The sequence below is a fragment of the Perognathus longimembris genome, chromosome 2 (genome assembly GCF_023159225.1).
Source record: "Perognathus longimembris pacificus isolate PPM17 chromosome 2, ASM2315922v1, whole genome shotgun sequence".
Lineage (NCBI taxonomy): Eukaryota > Metazoa > Chordata > Mammalia > Rodentia > Heteromyidae > Perognathus > Perognathus longimembris.
This window is the reverse complement of record NC_063162.1, coordinates 43484114-43500356: the sequence shown is the minus strand read 5'-3', so window position 1 is coordinate 43500356 and position 16243 is coordinate 43484114. Positions and strand designations below refer to the sequence as shown.

Genomic DNA, 16243 nt, shown 5'->3' with positions numbered 1-16243 from the left:
AAAACAATATAGAGCTTCTGCACGGCAAAGGACATAGCTCGCAAGATAAACAGAAAGCCCACAGATTGGGAGAAGATCTTTACCAGCCATTCAACGGACAAAGGCCTCATCTCTAAAATATATGCAGAACTATAAAAATTACCTTCCTCCAAAACAAAACCACAAAGAACCAAAGCCCCCTTATCAAGTGGGCTAAACACTTACAAAGAGACTTCTCTGATGAGGAAATGAGAATGGCCAAGAGACATATGAAAAAGTGCTCTACATCACTGGCCATAAAAGAAATGCAAATCAAAACAACATTGAGATTCCATCTCACCCCAGTAAGAATGTCATATATCAAGAAAACTAACAATAACAATTGTTGGAGGGGATGTGGACAAAAAGGAACCCTACTTCATTGTTGGTGGGAATGTAAACTGGTTCAGCCACTCTGGCAAGCAGTATGGAGATTCCTCAGAAGGCTAAATATAGAACTCCCCTATGACCCAGCAGCCCCACTTTTGGGTATCTATCCAAAAGACCACAAACAAAATCACAGTAAAGCCACCAGCACAACAATGTTCATTGTAGCACAATTTGTCATAGCTAGAATCTGGAACCAACCCAGATGCCCCTCAGTAGACGAATGGATCAGGAAAATGTGGTACATATACACAATGGAATTTTATGCCTTTATCAGAAAGAATGACATAGCCCCATTTGTAAGGAAATGGAAAGACTTGGAAAAAATTATACTAAGTGAAGTGAGCCAGACCCAAAGAAACATGGACTCTATGGTCTCCATTATTGGGAATAATTAGTACAGGTTTAGGTAAGTCATAGCAGAGGATCACAAGAGGCCTATAGCTATACCCTTATGAACACATAAGATGATGCTAAGTGAAATGAACTCCATGTTATGGAAACGATTGTTATATCACAGTTGTAACTACTTTCAATGTCCCATGTGTATCGGTAGCTTCTATTATTGATGATGTTCTTGTATCACCTTCCTGTGGTTGTACCTACACTATCTCTGTAATCTTATTTGAGTATATTGGAAACCATGTGTACTGGTATTAGAACTAGGAAATTGAAAGGGAATACCAAAATTTGAGAGACACAGGGTAAAAAAAGACAAACAACTACAAAAGCAATATTTGCAAAACTGTTTGGTGTAAGTGAACTGAACACCTCATGGGGGGAAAGGGAAAGGTGGAGGAGGGAGGAGGGTATGAGGGACAAGGTAACAAACAGTAGAAGAAATGTATCCAATGCCTAACATATGAAACTGTAACCTCTCTGTAAATCAGTTTGATAATAAAAATTTGAAAAAATAATATTAGCGTAAAATACTTTTCTCATACAAAAACATTAACTTCCTTACCTTAATAATAACACATTTTAGGTTCCTAGTAATGTAAAATAGATATAGAAGCAGGGGTCCCTAACATAAAAATAAATTATTAATTCAAGATTTTAAGAGTGTTCAGGGAAAGATGAAGGATCGTCAGCTCTTTCTTATTTTGTCTAGACAATCCAGTACACTTTCACAGTCCCCATTCTCCACATACTTTGGTACAAACTATTTGATGGGAATGTGAAGTCTCTTGTCAATAGCCTTGGCGGTTATGCCTATGAGAGCCTGCAGCTGCAAACAGGTACACAGGCTTCATGTTCATGTGTGCCAGATGGAAGAAGAATTGCTAATTTATTGGACGACTGCCACTGCTAAAATATTTTCCATCTATTTTTAATAGTAGGTTTCCACCAAGGCCACCAGAGCCAGTTCAAGTTATATGAAGATTAATGAGGAGCTCTTGCAAGAGCTGTCTAACTTTAGCTATCATATCCTAAATATGGAGTTGGGCATTTTATACTAAAAGAAGTGCTATGCTATCTTGTGTACAAATGCAGGATTCTCCCTCCCAGCTGCATATTTGTGAAGCTGAGGCCTGCAGCAGCTGATGACTATCTCACTTTTCATGGTTCATGAATATTTCTGGCTGGATTGTCAATGTGTCTCAAGACTTTTTCTCTTCCCAGTGAGAAGTAAACCTTTGGGTTAAGAAATGTATAGATTCCTCATGTGCATAATACATGTATGAAGAGTATATTCTTAATGTATATTTTAACAACTCATAGTAAATGTATATATTTATAGGTATGGTGTACATTTCAATTCATATATCTAATATGTAATGATCAGCTCAAGATAATTGGCATATCTATCACTTTAGACACATATCAATTCTTTCAGTTAGGAACCTTAAAAATGCTACTATTTCAAAATATTCAATTAATTGTTTTCAGCCTTATTAACCTTACTGTGCTTTATTTAGCACATTAGAAGTCATTCCTCCTATCCAACTGTACCTCTGTACTCTGGGTGTATTTTCTATTTAATCCTCTTTCTATATTTCCATAGTTCATCTCCATGACTTAAATTTATAGACTATTTTCCAGCAGAAATTAGGCATCAAGATTTGCCATCATCCATAACAGTCAGAGAAAATAATTACTTCTAAAAGAAACTATTCTTGGAAAATGGTATACTGGGAGTGTAATTAATCTAGCTATCAATATACTTGGATTCTTGCTTCAACAACAAATGCCATTATAGAGTTTTCAGTAACAAACCCTTCAGGTGTTATCTACTGTCTCCTCAATTGTTTGACATTATTTTGGTATAAGAAAGTAAATCATATAGCAGTAGACTAAAGATTAAAAAATAGTAGAGCTCATTTTGGACCACCTATATTGAAAGAACTTATGAAACTCAGCTATATTAAATATTTATTTACAAAATAAAATAGCAGTTATATTTTAGTTAATTGTCTCTAAGTCAGCTCCAACCACTCTGCTCAACAACCCTACAGTTAGGGCTTAGATAAAATATTTGGCATTTATTACCAATTACTCATAGCCTATGTATGGTTACAAAGGCAACAGCTGCTGCCCTTATTTATGTCCAACGATTGCATTTATATAGTGTACATTTAACTGTTACTCTATCTCAAGAGTGTTCTTAGAGAATTATTAAGTCACAAATACACTAGTCTGTCCAGCTAAGTATGGTATGTAGTTCATCCTTCATTTAAAGGGAACTCTTGTTCTAACACATTTTAACATGCACGCATGGTGTACTGTAGCTGGCAGAATGTTTATGGAAACACTTCCATTGAAGACTGATGAGCTAATTAGCTACATTGCTTGTAAAACACTAATTGCTGGAAAACACTCAACATGGTGTCCTTTAGTACACACTTAAAAATTCTGTGCCAGGCTTTTCTTACAGTGCATTTGCTATTCTCAGCAAATGTTTCCTTGTCACCCATTATGAAGCATGTGGGCAATTGGGAAGTTCTTAAAATGTGTTTATGGTCACCCCAGTTTTAGTCACTTGAAGTGCCAAACCTATCATATACTGGACCTATACAGAAATGCTGACTTGAGGAAAGACAGTAACACCAATTGTGGAAGTTACGAGAATTTCTGTAAGCCATGTACCATTTACTTTGATGTTTAATTCAGGAGTAAAGACTTAATGCATGCTAACAGATTGATTTATGATGAGTCCTAGAAACTAAAATGTGTCCTGAGGTCTCAGCTAGTAACTAGTCTGAATTCAAAGTGTGATTCATGTATTAGCTATGCCTGCTGTCCTTCATGCCTAGATAGGAGGAACCATTCTGTGGTCATATTATAAATGTATGAAAAAATAGTAGAGTTGGTATAATGCTGACAGATGGTGTAAAGTTTATACTCATACGAGATGAGTCTGAACATTGCTTTTGTTGCATATTCTAATATTAAGAAAGTACACTAAACTGTTGGTAATTTCTCAGAGTCAGGAACCAACTCAACTTTAATATTCATCTCGCCCTTCAGTATTAATGAAAATGGAGTTTCCTTTTTGCCCTTTGAAGTTTAGTTGGTTTTTTTTTTTTTTTTTTTTTTTTTTTTTTTTGCCATTCCTGGGGCTTGGACTCAGTGCCTGAGCACTGTCCCTGGCTTCTTTTTGACCAAGACTAACATTCTACCACTTGAGCCACAGCACCACTTCTGGCTTTTTCTGTTTATGTGGTGCAGAGAAATCAAACCCAGGGTTTCCTGCATGCAAGGCAAGCACTCTACCACTAAGCTATATTCCCAGACCTTCGATCTTTGAAGTTAATCTTTCCACTGATTATGTAGGTCCTAGTGTATGTGTGCCTTCTTTTGAAAGACTTATTCTTCAACTACCCTTTATTTTTCTTGCATGTTCATTTATCTTCTTTTCTTTGCTTGCTCTTTCTTCACACATATTAGCTTGTCCCTACCTGATAACTGGCAAATATTCAGTAAAATTTCCATTTTTCTTTTATACTTTCCTTTTAAACTCTGAACCTTCTTTTACCTCGTTGAATCTATTGCTTGGACAACTTGCTGTTTAATCCAATTGCATTAGCACAGTTTTAATTTTCTTCTATTTCCATGCCACATTTGACATTTGGTACCTTGAAAGTTTCCCTCCTCCTCTTTTAGGACATTATATGTTAAATTCTCCCTTCACTTCTCCTTATCCTTCTTCAGTTTTCTTATGCATTAGTTTTTGGTTCTCTCCATCCCTTTCCTGAGGGAGCTTTTTCAGTCTCATGAATTTAATGATAGGTTATGTTGATAACTTTTTGTTCTCTGATAAAACTTCACTGCCAAATGGGGAGTATTACTCAGTCACTTGAATACTTCAGGCTGCAAGTTATCATGCTGAACACAGTCAGATGATGTTCATTCTTGGGAATGTTTCATACTCACCACAAGAGTTAAAATTCTGTTAACATTTCTCCAGACAGTAGTGGCATTACTGGCAGCAACTTCACTGCTCTAACCATTTACTACTTTGCTATTTTGGTATTACTTTATATGTGCATCATGTATTCTTGTATTCTTTCAGAGCTTTTTTCCAGACTTTTATGTCTCTGGCATCACATTTGACAGAGTTAGTTCTTGGTTTCTAAAATACTGTTTCTAAGACTAAGGGAACACCACACAGACCTAACTTTCCTTCTTCTCTCTTTGGTTACTTCTCAATCTCTTTCATGGATCATTATTTTCTGACAGGCCATGTAGCATTGAGGACAAAGGGTCATTGCATAGTGCAAACATTAAAAAAAATAGAAAAAAATTCTTAGAGTCTACGGCCATACCACCCTAAACGCGCCCAATCTCATCTGATCTCGGAAGCTAAGCAGGGTTGGGCCTGGTGAGTACTTGGATGGGAGAAAAAAATTCTGAGAAATCAGTTTGGAAAGAACTGTGCAAGTCTGTCATCTGAGTATTGTGACATCTTTTTATGTCTCTCTCTTCCTACCCCTCTGCTTCCCTCTCTCCTGCCTTCTTCTCCCCCTCCCCTCTTTTTGTTGGTACTGGGTACTAGATACTGAACCTACTAAGTAAAAACATTATCACTTGAGCCACACCTCTAGTGTTTTTGCTTTAGTTACTTTTGAGATAAGTGTTCTCTCTCTCTCTCTTTCTCTCTTACTCCCTGTCTCCTCTTGTCTCCCTCTCCATAGGCCAACTTGTAACATATCCTCCTATTTAAACTTTTTTTTTTTTTTTTTTTTGTGTAGCTGGGATGGTAGTGGTACATACCACTGCACCCAGATTTTTATGTTAATATAGGAGTTTGTGGATTATTTTTTCTGCCCAGGCTGGCCTTGAACTGAAATCCTCACTATCTAGTATAAGTTGATTGTATTTCTACACATTTATAAAATGTACTTTCATCCCTTTTCTATTCCTCTCCTCTTTTAAAATATTTTAACAGGTTTCATTATAGATGCATATTAAGTATTTTGATCAGATGTACCCCCCCCAACTCACTCTCCTTTTTTTTTAATATGAGAAATAACTTAAAATTTTTCTTTATGGTCAAAGTGATATACAGAGAGTTTACAGTTCCATATGTAAGACAGTGAGTACATTTCTTTCTCTCTTTTTTTTTTTGCCAGTCCTGGCCTTGAACTCAGGGCCTGAGCACTGTCCCTGGCTTCTTTTTGTTTAAGTCTAGCAATCTGCCACTTCAGCCACAGCACCACTTCTGGCCGTTTTCTTTTCTTTTCTTTTCTTTTTTTTTTTTTTCAAATTTTTATTATCAAACTGATGTACAGAGAGGTTACAGTCTCATACGTTAGGCGTTGGATACATTTCTTGTACTGTTTGTTACCTTGTCCCTTGTACCCCCTCCCTCCCCCCCCCTTCTGGCCATTTTCTATGTATGTGGTGCCAGGGAATCAAACCCAGGGCTTCATGTATATGAGGCAAGCACTCTTGACACTAGGCCATATTCCCAGCCCAGTGAGTACATTTCTTATCCAACTTGTTATCTCCTCCCTCATTTCCCCCCCTACCTTCCTCCCTCCTCACTTCCCTTCACCCATGAGTTGTATAGTTGGTTTACAGCATATAGTTTTATAAGTATTGCGGTTGCATTGGTTTGTCTTTTATCCTTTGCCTTTCCATTTTGATATTTCCCTTCCCTTTCCTAGTTTCAACACACACACACACACACACACACACACACACACACACACACACACTATCCATGGTACCAAAATCAGTTACAGTGACATCAAGGGTAAAACCACAGGGAAGAAAGACAAAAGAAAAAGGGCATAATTTCATAATTTCACAACAATGGTAAACCACTTGTTTCCATAACCTGCAGTTCATTTCACTTAGCATCATCTTATGTGTTCATAGGGACATAGCTTTTGAACTATTGTGATCTGCTAGGATTATCCTAGACATGTATTAATTATTCCTGATGAGGGAAACCATAGAGTCTATGTTTCTTTGGGTCTGGCTCACTTCACTTAGTATGATTTTTCCAAGTCCTTCCATTTCCTTAAGAATGGAGCAATGCCATTCTTTCTGATAGAGGCATAGAATTCCATTGTGTATATGTATCACATTTTCTTGATCCATTCATCTACTGAGGGCCATCTGGGTTGGATCCATGTTTTAGCCATGACAAATTGTACTGCTATGAACATAGTTGTGCTGGTGGCTTTAATGTGGTCTTACTTGTATCTTTTGGGTAGTTGCCCAAAGGTGGGGCTGCTGAGTCATAAGGGAGCTCTATGTTCAGCCTTTTGAGGAGCCACCATACTACTTTCCAGAGCAGTTGAAACAGTTTACACTCCCACCAACAGTGTAGTAGGGTTCCCTTTTGGTCACATCCCCTCCAGTATCTGTTAGTATTAGTTTTCTTGAAAATGGACATTCTTATTGAGGTGGGGTACAATTTCAGTGTTGTTTTGATTTGCATTGCTTTTAGGGCCAGTGATGTTGAGCACTTCTTCATGTGTCTCTTGGCCATTCTCATTTTCTCTTCAGAGAAGGGGAAGCTGGTTCTTTGAGGATTTGTTTTGGAGGAATTTTATTTTTTGAGTTCTTTGTATATTTTAGATATGAGGCCTTTGTCTGTTGTATGGTTGGTGAAGATCTTCTAATCTGTGGGCTTTCTATTTATCTTGCAATCTATGTCCTTTGCTGTGTAGAAGCCCTGCAGTTTGATGCAATCCCGTTTGTCCAACCTTTCTTTAATTTGTCATGTTTCTGAGCCTTTATTAAGAAAGTTTCATTCTGTGCTAAGGAGTCCAAGTGTTTTTCCTATTCCTTCCTGCAATGTTTTAAGGGTATCTGATTTTAACTTGAGGTCTTTGATCCATTTGGACCCACTCTCCTTTCACTTAGCCATTCTGCTGTGTTCCAACTCCAAACAGTCTCCCTGCTTTGTAGTTCTATCACTCTTTAGGAAATGACTAGATTTTTTTTTATTTATTCATACATAATTACCTGTCTACTGGTTTGTTGAAGCAGTAAGTCAGACAACACTTGCCACAATAATGTCTTTCAAGGTGCCTGCCCATAAAAACTCAGCATCACATCATCCAAAGGGCACTTTAATCAAGGTAACTAAGTTTGCCATTTGCATACACTATGTAGTATTTCAGGACAGCCAACTTAACATTATTTCTCTTATGTTTATTCTTCTTGGGAATGGCATATACCGTCTTCCTTTTCTTAGCACCACTATGAGGTCCCAACACAAGATTAAGAGTAGATTTCCTTGGAAGGTTGTAATAAGACAAAGCTCATCCATCTTCCAGTTGCTTACCAACAGAGACCCAGTTTTTGCTGATCAGGAAGAAATTCTTGCTGATCCTGAATATTGGCCTTCATATTTTCTACAGTATCTGAGGATTCAACCTCACATGTAATGGTCTTTTTTCTAAGAGTTTTTATGAAAACCCGTGTGTTTTCAGTGGTTCCACTGAAGACTGAAAAATCAGAAAGGAATCTGTAGGGAATATTTCCATTAAAAGCAAGAAAACTGCGTCTATGCTTCAGTTATTGGCAGAGTTGAGACTGCCTTTTATGATGCTGCTCTAAAGAAATATTTGTTTGGTCTTTTTGTTCATTGTACATCTGTAGTTCCTTTGTTTCTGCTGTCATTTAATATATGGTAGTCTGATTGTCTCCAAGCATTTTTTGAAATTGCTTCAGAACAATATTTCAGGGTAGTCTCAAACTGTGCTCCTTGGAAAATGAGTGTTCTTAGAAATATTAAGAACTCTGTGGGAAAAAGCAGTTATATAAATTCATAAAACCCTTGATTAAAATTTTTAAGCATACATTTTTACGAGAGGACTTCTCTGTGAGTGCTTTTTAAAATGCTAAATTATACTGCAAATTTCCAAGAGGGTGTCATAATCCACTACAGTCTATATTGGTTGGGTTCTCATGAAGTAGAACTTGAGGTGAATATTCTTATGCAAGTGATATACTAAACAAGTCTGTGCAGGTAAAATTTGTGAGGGGGCTAAGGAAACAGGAGAGGGCAAGGAAGAGGGTGGCTGAGTAAAACTGCACTGATGTTTCTCTGTGCTGTTTAGTAAACATGAGGACATGGGGTTACTAGCACTTGAAATGTGGGCCATGTGGCGGAGGATCTGAATTTTAATTATAACTTAAACTTTCAAGATTGATACTTGATCTAGTATCTTGGAACTTTAAAAGTATGGGCAAGAGAACCTACTTTTTCAGCTGCAAATTTTTCTAAAAGCTAAATATAGAGAAAATATTTTTGATGAAAATTTAACATAAGGTGTTTCATAAGAGTAGACTACACAGTGGATTTAAAAGCTTAGTGTAGGGGGTTGGGGGATGGCTCAAATGGTAGATCACCTGCCTAGAAAGCCTAAGACCCCATGTTCAAACCCCAGAACCACCAAAATAACAGCAACAAAAGCCACTTAGTTTGAGAAAAACATAAATAGCTCAGTTTTTTTTTTTTTTGTTGCTAATGCTGTGGTTTGAATTTGAGGCCTTCTATTTCCTAGTCAGGCACTCTACTACTTGAGCCATGCCCCAGCCTGTTTTTCTCTTGTTATTTTTTTCCAATAGGATCTCATCTGGGAAGGCCTGGATTGCAGTCTTCCTATATACATTTCCCATGTAACTAGGATAACGAGCACATGCAATCACACCCAACTTTTTTTGGTTAAGATGATACCTTGTGCCGTTTTTGCCTAGGGTGGCCTTGAACTAAAATCTTCCAGTTTCAGATTCCTAAGTAAATAGGATTACAGGCATTAGCTGCTGTGCTCGGTTTGTTAATAATTTTGGAACTGATTACATGTTGACATGACATACCTTAATACATTATAGTAAGCAAAATATAGCTTTAAAACTAATCTTAGCTTTTAAAAATATTTTTTAGAATTAATTTTAATGATTTACTTTTTTGTAAATATAATCCTTTTAAAATGTGGGTGTCAAAAATATTGAAGATGTAGCCAGCTGCTGGAGGATTAGGCCTGTAATCCTATGGACATGGGAAGCAGAGACTGGGAAAATTGTGGCTTGAGGCTTACCTGTGCAAAAGTTTCATGACACCTATCTCTAACAATAGCTGGTCATGGTGCTATGCAGCTGTCATTTCAGGTATGTACGAGGCTGAGATCAGGGTGATTGTGCCTCCAGGCCAGCCATAGTAAAAAAGTTCACAAGACTCTATCTTAACAGATAAAGCTGGGTATGATGGTGTGAGCCTGTCACTTCAGCCATAGCAGGAAGCATAAACAGAAGGATGGTGGTCCAGGCTTGCCTGGACAAAAAGCAAGATCTTATCTAAATAATCAAATAAAAAATTGTTGGAGACTTGGCTCATGTGGTAGATAGCCTGCCTAGTAGGTACCATTCATACAGTTCATACTCCAGTACTTATGTGTATGCATATTTAATATCATATATCTGTCTTGCATTAGTTTCTCTGTGGCCAGTGTTGGGCACAAGACTAGCTTTGCCTTATTCCAGGGGAGAATGGGAGAATGAGTTGTTTCCCCTTAGGAGAATGAGTGTCAGCCTTTCATATACTAGGATTCGTAGTCATTGTCTAGTAGTCAATCTTACCTTTCCCTTTATTATAACTTGTAGACAGACATTATAACTTGTCTCAACAGAGTGACCAAACTCTTGGTTTCCTGTGTAATATTTTATTACTTAGATGTCTGACTTTTTTTTGAGGCAATTAAACATGATATTCATGACAAAGAAATGGCAACATTTGCCTGTCTTGATGCTTGTTTGTGAGTTACATATGTACTAGGCAGCGATCAATAAGTTTGGTTTCTATTGTGAGAGCCTTGGGTATTATGAGTCTCAAGGAGTCAATTAGGGTTAAAATCTTTGCCGCTCCCTTATACCTTATAGATCTGTGTGCTTATCATTAAGTGATTAGGAATTGGTGATGTGTAGGCAGACAGTGATGGGATTTGATAAGAATCAACTTAGTAATATTCAAGGAAGGAGAAAAGGACCAACTTAAAAAATACTCAGAACCAAAGGTAGAATTCTTCTGTCTTCCTATCCAATCTTGTACATAAAAAAGAACTAAGTACAAGCCTTACCTGGAAGAGAGTGGCTGATAAAGCTTGAGTTAAATGGAGAGGCAACAATCTGTAACTTTTGACTTTTCAACCTCTTGAGCTCAGATTTCAAGATAGAATAGGGACACACTTTCTACCTTATAAGTTAATGTCATTCAGAAATCTCAGAACCCTTAAAAATCATTACAGAAACTTTAAAAAAATTAATTTAATTTTATTGTAAAGGTGATATGCAGAAGGGTTCCAGTTACATAAGTAAGGTGATGAGTACATTTCTTATTGAACATTGTTACCCCCTCCCTTGTTTTCTCCCACTTTCCTTCCCCGACTCCTTCCTCCACAGTGAGTTGTAAAGTTCATTTCCAACATAGTGTCCTGAGTATTGCTGTTGTATTGGTTCACCCTTTGTCCTTGTTTCACCATTTTATGACTTCCTTTCACTTCACCAACTCAGATAAACATATATACAAGATACAGGGTACCAAATAAAAAACAGTGACAACAGAGGATAAACCAAAGGAAAAATGAAAGAAAAAAATAACTTCATGTGGTACATAAAAAAACCAAAACAAAACCTCTTGTTTCTATATCTTGGAGTTCATTTTGATTAGCATGATTGTATATGGTCATATGTACATAGCTGTAGAGCTGTTGTGATTCTCTGCTAGGACATACTAATTATTACAAATGAGGGGGGGCTGGGAATATGGCCTAGTGATAAAGTGCTTGCCTCGTATACATGAAGCCCTGGGTTCGATTCCTCAGCACCACATATATAGAAAAAGCTGGAAGTGATGCTGTGGCTCAAGTGGTAGAATGCTAACCTTGAGCAAAAATAAGCCAGGGACAGTGCTCAGACTCTGAGTTCAAGCCCCAGGACTGGCAAAAATAGAAACAAAACAAAACAATACAAATGAAGGAAACCATGGAGCCTATGTTTCTTTGAGTCTGGCTTACTTCAATTAATATGATTTTTTTCCAAGTCAAGTCCCTCAGTAGATGAATGGATCAAGAAAATGTGATATATACACACACACATACAATGGAATTCTATGCTTCCATCAGAAAAAAATGACATCTCATTTGTAAGGATATGGAAAGACTTGCAGAAACATTTCTTTACATTTTTTATTTTAATTTTTATTGTCAAGGTGATGTACAGAGGGGCTCCAGTTACATACATAAGGTAGCGAGTACATTTCTTGTCAGACTTGTTACCTCCTCCTTCATTTTTCTCTCACCTTCTCTCCTTCTCATTTCCCACCCCCATGTTGTACAGTTGGTTTATTACATATTGTCTTGTAAGTATTGCTGTTGTATTGGTTCGCGTTTTACCCTTTGTCTCACCACTTTGATATTCCCCTTCCCTTCCCTGATTCAGACAAACATACTTATACTACCCAGGGTACCAAAATCAAATATAGTGACAACAGGGGCTAAACCATAGGAAAGATAAACAAAAGAAAAAATTTCACATAGTGCCTTAGAAATAACTACAGTGATAGATCGCTTGTTTCCATACCTGGTGTTCATTTCATGAAGCTTCATCTTATGTGTGATCATCGGCTAGGATTATCCTAGACATATAATAATTATTGCCAATGAGGGAAACCATAGAGTTTGTTTCTTTGGGTCTGGATCATTTCACTTAATATGATTTTATCCAAGTCTTTCCATTTCCTTACGAATGGGGCAATGTTATTCTTTCTGATAGAAGCATAGAATTCCATTGTGTATATATGCCACAATTTTGCAGAAACATTTTTTAAAACAAGAAACAATAAAACATTAATGTATGATAAAGTAAGATTTTTCAGATTATAGACAAAGAAAATCAGATATTAGATAAGATATTTTAATGTCAGCTCTCAGTAGCTCTTCCTTGGTCCTCTCATCTCTTTTATGGCCACTTAAACATTAGTCATATTAAACACATTGTATTCTTTATCAAATACTGATAGTTTCATAAAAATAAAAGTTCTGGCTTTGGACTGAGATCCTCAGATCTCAGCCTCCTAAGTACCTAGGATTAAGGTGTGAGTCACTACCAGTACCAGTTTTGGTACTGGGTCTGTTGAGTTTTACCTAGTCATTTTTGTCTAGAGCACAACCAAACTATATTGGTTATGATTTCCAGTTTTAGTGTCCTTATGAAAGAGAGCTCACATTTGGGGAGCTTCTTAACTGCAGAATCTTTCTTGGTATTTCATAGTCTCTTCTGCTGCCCATCCCAAATTTTAGGATTTTTTTCCTCTCTCAATTTCAATTCAACAACATTGTTAAAAATTCATCTTTACTAAATGTTTCCAAAACATTCAAAATGGTTTTCAAAGAAAAAACAGATCTTATTTTATATCCTTGTTTGATTGATAGGTATTTGATAAAAGTACAAGATTATAATTATAACCCAAACAAAAAAGTTCAGAGCAAACTAGTAGACTCTCGACGACTCTGTGTTAGTAAGAAGTCTGTATCAGGGTGGAAGGAGAGAGAGAATAAAAAGATAATTATTAGTCTGGAAAGGTGGTTACGAGGAATCCTCCAAGACAGCTTCTATTATATCCTAACTATGTGTTAGGAGATATTTCCACCAGTTTTCTGCTAGTGTCGTCAAATTTATGTTCCATTAAAAAATCTATAATTGTGTAGTTTTGTGGAATTAGTCCCATCGAAGTATTCCCTAGCTCATTTTGAGTGTGGATATGCTCTGTTGAATGGCTGCTGATGGCTTGTGAGAATCCTTGAAGGTAGGGATTCTGCTTTCTCTGGATGGCTTTGCTGGAGCAGGGTTGAGGGGAGTGGAGCAAGGCTCAGTCTAAGGCTAATTATTTTCCATTGTTGAGGCCAGATCCATCTATGCACACTACCCAATAGCTCATGGGTCATGGAGCTTTCCCATCTGATGGGGAGACAAGCATTATTCTTAGTCCTCTGTGAGTGCCAAGAACTGTTAACCTGGACTCTTTTTGGGCAAATCCTTCTCTAGCTTTAGGTAGTTTCTCCTCATATGTGGGTTATTCTGTTTTCACCAGATTACTTTCACCCTCTGAAGATTTTCTGCCATCTCTCCTTTCTCATTCTCCCTTTTGTGTTCTTTAGCTGTCTTGATTCTCCAGGACTCTTGACTTTGCCTCCTTATCTTGAGTAGGTCTGCTATAGATTTTCTTTGTAGCCTGGGAAGTCTCTCATGACATTAATCTGGAAATATCAAAGGCCTTACTAGTCGATAGGTTTGTATTTTATTATTTTTATTAGGTAATATTTGCACATCATTTCTCTGGGATTTTATCCTCCAGTGCCTGACATTAGTATTTTTATTACTATTTTTCTCATATGTTTTATCAGGTAGGGAGGAAATTTGGCCTCTGTTACTTCTTGGCTGAAAGCAAATGAAAACTTTTATTTTTATTTTGCCAGTCCTAGCACTGTCCCTGGCTTCTTTTTGCTCAAGGCTAGCACTCTGCCACTTGAGCCCCCAGCGCCTCTTCTGGCCTTTTTTTTATATATGTAGCGCTGATGAATGGAACCCAGGGCTTCATGTATATGAGGCAAGCACTCTTGCCCCTAGGCCATATTCCCAGCCCACAAATGAGAACTTTAAATAAGACTTTACTGAATGCTTGATGAAAAAAAAAAACTGGAAATAAAACATCAGCAGTACTTTATAATGTTCAGCTGCAGTCTGAGTCTATAAACATGCTGATGTCCTGCTAGTGTCCCAGACTGGGTCCATGCCCAGAAGTTATTCTTTTTGCCTTTTGCCTAGCCATGATGAGGTTATATTCTTTGCAGTCACACTGTCTTGAATGCTTTAAAGGCAAGTATTTGCCTTTAACAATTGTGTAAGGCTACAATTTAATTGAAGTTACCTTTCTCTCTTTCCTGTCAGATAATAGCTGTTCCAATGTTGAATTCAAGCTTCTACTTTTAGGAAGTTTCAAATTCAAATGGACAGTTTCCCCAATTAAAATTAAATGAAACTAATGTCCTAGTGTCCTAGTGTCCTAATGTCCTAGTTTCAGACTGTCGACTCCATTATACCAGAGTATGTTATTATATATTGTATCAAATACTATTCACTAATGCCTGGGTTTTCTCTGTTACTCCTCTAAATATTTTGCTAAACCCATGTTTTCATTGGGTTTATAATGAATGTTGTCACTTTGAAACAGTGGGGTTGCATATTTTTAGATATAGTAAAGGAAATTGTGAAAGAATTATGTAGATATCTTTTATAAAGTGAACAATATCCTTTCATGTTTATTTTTGGCTTGAACACTTTCTTTTTTGTACTTCCAAGGTTGACTCATATTATCACATAAAAGTTTGGTGTAGCATCTTTGTGCTTCTTGTGCATACATAAGTGTAATATATAAAATTTTGTAAATTATAACCAATATAGTTTGGTTGTGCTTTAGACAAAAATGACTACGTAGAGCTGCTATATAAAGCTTTGCAGAAGCTTTATATATTACACATACATATGTACAAGAAGTACCTCTATAAATATTTATAGACTAAATGCTTTAGTACCTTATTCAAATAGGCATTTCATAGCTAATGTTTTGGGGAAAATTTAAAAAAGCATATTTTATAGAAAAGGAGCCCAGTGGATCCAGTAGAAAAAAACTCTGAGCCCAGCTTTTATGGTATTATCAAAATCTTTAGTAAATTACTTTTGTGGATGCAGTGGGGTTTCTTGAACAAAAATATATGTTTCTATTTTTATCTATTTTAAAAATGAAGTTTCCTGCCAGATGCTGGTGGCTCACACCTGTAAACCTAACTATTCTAGAGGCTAAGATTTGAGGACTGTGGTTCAAAGCCAGCCTGGGTTGGAAAGTCTGTGAGACTCTGATCTTCAACTAATCACTAAAAAGCTGGAAGTGAAGCCATGCCACAAGTAGTAGCGTGCTTAGAGCAAAAAAGCTTAGAGACAATGCCTAGGAAATCAGGACTGCCATCAAAAATAAAAAAAAGAAATTTCCTATTCATTAATTTTCAAAGTGAAAGCATTACAAGCAAAATTGGAAATGATATTCCCAAGATGATAGGTAGCCTATAAAATATTGAATTTATGAAATTTGGAGATGAATACTATAGATAAAAATATATTTTTTTCTATTTAATTTGGAAAATAGCCATATTCTCTTGATAGAAAACAATGTGACATGAACTGGCTGAATTCTATAAGCCAACTATCTTTGTTAATAATGGGAACATGTTGGAGTTTGGCATGTCTCATCTGACACTGCATATAGAGGTGGATCTTCCTTTTGATCTCTCAGAATTTTGCCCAGGCCCTCACCGGTGCTCTGCTT

The 16243-nt window shown here is 36.8% G+C and overlaps 1 protein-coding gene and 1 pseudogene across 1 annotated transcript in view; one reads left to right on the top strand and one right to left on the bottom strand.

Annotated features, from left to right (window-relative positions):
• Positions 1-16243, top strand: part of Ctnna3 (catenin alpha 3) — a 1259651-nt gene that overhangs the window by 40228 nt on the left and 1203180 nt on the right. The gene's annotated exons all lie outside the window — the stretch shown is intronic.
• LOC125342171 lies at positions 7824-12192 on the bottom strand (annotated as a pseudogene).